The following is a 5544-nucleotide window of genomic DNA, read 5'->3' on the forward strand; positions in this document are numbered from 1 at the left end:
GTCCATGGGCCAAGACCCGAAAAATTAGTTACTGGTATACCACCTGAGGTGGCAAGTTCTAGTTGTGCATTTTGAAATGACATATATCTAAGGAATATTATTTTGCTATAAAAGTATAATAGCATTTCCAGAGTAGTAGCTTAGTCATAGATTTCAGCCATCAACCCGACCAATGCCAAATATTTTTGACGCTCTTTGACCAAAGACAGTCAGAGTGTGACCTTTGAAAATTTCCACTAGGAATTGTTTTTTTTTTTGTTGTTGTTGCTTTTTTTTTTTTTGCTTTTTAGATAAAGGGATATACACTGTATCATTAGATTTGGATATTCCCTTCGCCGTCTTGAATAAAGACTAAGCGCTGTGGACATCGTAACCCTTGGATATTCCCTTCGCTGCCTTGAATAAAGACCAAGCGCACCACGTTTACAACAGAACACCTGTGGACATACAGAAGACAGTGCTCTTCTTTCTATAGCGGTTAGTTTCGATTCAGAAGTAAAGGTATATAACAGCGAAACCAAACGGGTTAAAAATTCATTTATTAGGACTAAGCTACTCATTTGGAAATGCTATCATAGCTTGATAAGCATATCTATGCCCGACAAACAAAATGACACCAAAAAGGTTTTGCCACCTCAGATGGTACCAATATCTGGCCTGGCCCATGGACTATTCGCCGTTATTCCCAGGATTGGTTATTCCGAAGATTCATAATTCGAAATGAAATAAGGATCGTTAATCTTAAGCTTCGTTCCTCCGAAGAGTCGTTTGTCACGAAAGTTCGTAATTCCGAAAGTGCCATTATAGGCCTATTAGGATAGCTGTGGGGGATAACTATTGATATATAGTCGTTTTTAAGTTATCGACCGATCATAATGATAGGCCTATATATCAGACAATTTTTTTAGCCTATTATGGCGAGATAAGTTATAAGGGTAATACATATAGGACCTATACTGTGTTATCGAGATTTTCATTTAGAGTCTACTTCTTTAAAAATTTAGTTGATTCTTCGTGTTTTCAGTTTCTTCTTTGAGGCTTGCCCTTCTTGATAGTCCTATAAAGTGTTTAGAAAATGTTTCTAATTGTATTTTTGATTGTCAAATCATAATTATGCCAGATTGTAGATAGTCTCATGTAAGGTAACCCCCCTAGAAAAGTGTGTTTTCTTGAGAAAAAAAAACCTTGAATTTCCATGTATCTTCTTCATTATATTCATATTTTCATGCACGGAGATTATTGAGGTTTTCGTTATGCTACTTTGTTACACTTTTGAGGTTTGTAAGAAATGAGAAAGATAGCCACTTATATACTTTCGTCATCCTTCATGGTTTATTGCTTTTCTGTTAAGTTGTATAGGGGCCTTTTAAAATTTTATACTCCCGGACTTATATAATAGCCGATACCAATGTTTTTATCAGGCCGATCAATGGTATTATTTACGAGGGATATACAACGTCCACTGCCCTTTTTTGAGCCCTCATGAGTAATATATATATATATATATGTATATATATATATATATATATATATATATATATATATATATATATATATATTAAATACTTACGTATATACAGACAGTCACTGCAGAAAATTTATTGCATCAATTACAACCAGGGCCTCATTTCATATAAGATGTTAGGATAGCAAATTTTTTTTTGCAACTGGAATGGCAACTTCCCATAGCAACATCCAATCAGGAAACTGGATTCTTGTCATTACCATGACAATTATCATTCCAGCAAGAGTTGCTATCATATCAACTTTTTGGGGCCTATCATTCGACTTAGGTGAAAATCGGCATATACATTACAACATCATACCTTTGCCATACAGGAATGATTTTCCTTCGACTTATAAAGTCAATTTTTAGAATTTTGCGTGATATACATATATATATATATATATATATATATATATATATATATATTACATATACATATACATAATATGTATATATATCATATATAAATGTAGTTATATTTATACATTATATATATATTATTGCATTTATACATACATGTATATAATCCTTATGTGGTGATTTTTTTTTTGAAGATAAATGTAGCAATGACGATAATACAAGTGTAATTATATTTATCAAGCAATTTACCTCGCTATTTACACACACACACACACACACACACACACACACACACACACACACACACACACATACACCGGAATCAAGAAAACAAACACAGTAGAATATGATCAATTGCGTAGAATATACATGTGTATATAGCATGTATATATAAAATATGTATATGCAACTATGCACATCATATATACATACAGCTGTATATATATATATATATATATATATATATATATATATATATATATATATATATATATATATATACATATACATATATATATATATATATATATATATATATATATATATATATATATATGTATATATATATATATATATGCTGTGAATTGCAAGGGTAAAGGTGTAGCTGATTAACTTAGATCACATTGTTTTTTATTTTGTGCTAACAAATGAAAGAGTGATGTGATGGCGTCATCACCTCAAACAATTTACAGAAATATGTAGCCGCGACCAATATCACATGAAAACCTGGGAAATTTTAAGTTTCTCATATCATGTTTGATTATGACTGAACTCCTCCCGTTTTATTTCTTTTTATGTGATTGTAACAGTATTATGGAGTGAGATTTGACTTATTAGTAAAATACACGACAATGCATGGGAGCGTTACATTAAATCTCATGAGATGATGATAAATGATGATGATGATGATGATGATGATGATGATGATGAAGATGAAAATGACGATGATGATGATGATGATGAGCATTTATATAGCGCCATCTATTTTTAGAAACATTCAAAGGTCTTTAATTGACTTTGATAAGGTCACTGGGAACTAAATCCATTTATTTGATATGAGTGCATGATATACACTCATTTTATATTACATTCAAAACAGGACCCGACAACGGTCACATTATCTTGTCAAACCAAGTTATCATTATGTATACAAGTTTAAAGATCTGTAGTTGGCTTGGAAGATATACAGGTAGTACGATCTAACATAATTATATTATAATAATTATAATCATTTTGGCAATATAGTACAAACTACCGTCACAGAACAAAGAGGGTGTTATAGCTTATTACATCCTTAATCAGTAATACTGAGACATGGATGGTCTGACGACACAATTAACCCTTTTACCATGATCTTTGTTTTCATCAAGACGACCACTTTGGCTGCGCGTCACGAGTTCGACATCCACGAGTCAAAAAGCCCATGAGCTCGTCACTGGGAAAAGAAGGTCCATGAATCCGTCACTATAGGTTAACAAGGCCCTAGAGTTCGTCACTACGCAAAAGCCCAAGATTTCGATACATTACGCTCACGTTATGTAATGTTGAACTCGCGTTTTTGTTTTTGTTTTTGTTTTTGTTTTTGTTTTTGTTTTGTTTTTGTTTTTTGTTTTTTTGCATAGTGTCAAACTCATGGCCCTTGTTTGCCTATGACACTATGTCTAACTTATGAACTTTTTTCTTTGTTTTGCCTCGTGTCGGTCTCATGAGCCTTATTTGCTTAGTGTCGAACTCATGATCTGTATGACTAGTGGGCCGTAAGACTCGTGAACCTTCTCTCAATGTCGAACTCGTGGGCCGCATACGGATCGTGAGTGTCGGTCTCGTGGGATGACCCCGATCACTTTAGCCTTGGACTTATAATTTATATTGACAACCAAGACCACAAGTCTCCTTTTTGAATGATGAATAATTATTTTGAATAAGAGAATACAACTTTCAGTGTCTTTATGAAAACACTGGCTCATTTGAACAAGAAAAATGCGAGCGTTCATTTTTGTTTTAAATGAAATCACTTTGTTTTGAACAAGAAAAAGAAGTGATTTCAGTGACTCAGGAGTGCTTTTTTTTTTCGTTCCAGAAATCCCCGAGGAAGCACATCTGCTCCAAGGCTCGAATTTGGCAATGAAACTTTTATAAAAGAATGAGCATCATTTCACTCACACTTCACATAATTTTCGTTATTCAAAAATGACCAAAAGAATACTAAACATAGAACATTGCCAAGTCCTACCACAAAATAGAAGTAAAGCAATGATAACTGCATTGTTCACTCTGTGCTCGAAAAGCATTCAGAATCATGTACAAAAATACATTGAAAATCTTTATCTACAAACTTCGTCCTCTCTATACTAAATGCCATCTATTTACAAGAGTTTCAACTAACCACATTGTGATTAGTTTCCGTTAAACAGTTTTATTGTGTATCTTGGAAAGAAGTTTGACGAGTTAATAAGTCAAATAAGAACAAAATAGCATCATATTCATTCAAATTCAAAGGTTTCTCTTTTCAATATCTTCCTTTAAGTGAATCGAGAAGACACTGATAAATGAATGTTTTGTAATGATTAATAACAATGTCCGAAGTCAAGTCGTAAAGCCCATATACACAGTAAGATACTGATAAAGTTCTATTCAGAATAGTCCTATTATTGGCAGTAAAAAAAAAATGGCGTTCATTTTTTTAATCCTATTTCAAAGACAACCAGTGAGCCAATTCCTTCAGTGTGATGAACCAAACTTATCTATGTCTACAATTATGTACTAATTAGCAATTTTATTCATGTTGATTTGTGCATCATTTTTGTTTGAAAAATAGAAAATACATTCCACAATAAAATATTGTCGATTCCAAAGGGTACTTCCGTTATATCGCATAAGGATCAACATCTTTTTCAAGCTTAAAGTTCATGTAATTCTTTATAATGGCAGTTGAAAGAGCAACAGTATAATACAATATTAGACTTTCGTCAATTATTCAGATTAGATTTTACTTCTACGAGAAGCAGATGAGGCAACAAGATATCATAACTGAACAGGATTCCTTACTTGGCACTTTGATGTAATACGTCAAAATGTGATCATGCTCAATAAAGGCGTATTAAGATAGAGTACACCAAATGTCTTGATCGGTTGTCAAACGATGTGGCAAACGAAAAGAATGGTGCATGTGAAAACCGATTATCATGCTCTGTCTTCACTCTACTTCAAATCTGATCAACCTCTTCAGTTCAATAATGTATCGGCACATGGCTACGTTTCTTAAAGAGTATGACTATGTTTGTAGATAACTATGCATTCACGGCAAACGGTTAAGGACTGCAGGAAAGTATTTCCAATATGTCCGCTTGAAAAATGCAAAGATAATATACACTTTATCTTCATACCATGCCTTGAAATCATTGCAAGTCATTATGTCCTTTCTGTCCGATTTTTCAGAAAAAAAAAATCTGTTCAAGTGGACAGACTGTCAAAGCTGCGAGTCTTTCGAATTTGACTCCTCCACCAAACCTCAAGCCCTCGATCTTTTCCGAAATACTGCAGCGGTCCTGACAATGCAGCCTAAGCTCTTTACGTCCACTATTCTCAGATGATTTTAAAATGAACGACAAGAAGAGTTCCTCTGATTCCAAGTTCCTCACGACTCAGCACAACTTGTAAGAAGTGAGAAGAATCAC

The sequence above is a fragment of the Diadema setosum genome, chromosome 22 (genome assembly GCF_964275005.1).
Source record: "Diadema setosum chromosome 22, eeDiaSeto1, whole genome shotgun sequence".
Classification (NCBI taxonomy): domain Eukaryota; kingdom Metazoa; phylum Echinodermata; class Echinoidea; order Diadematoida; family Diadematidae; genus Diadema; species Diadema setosum.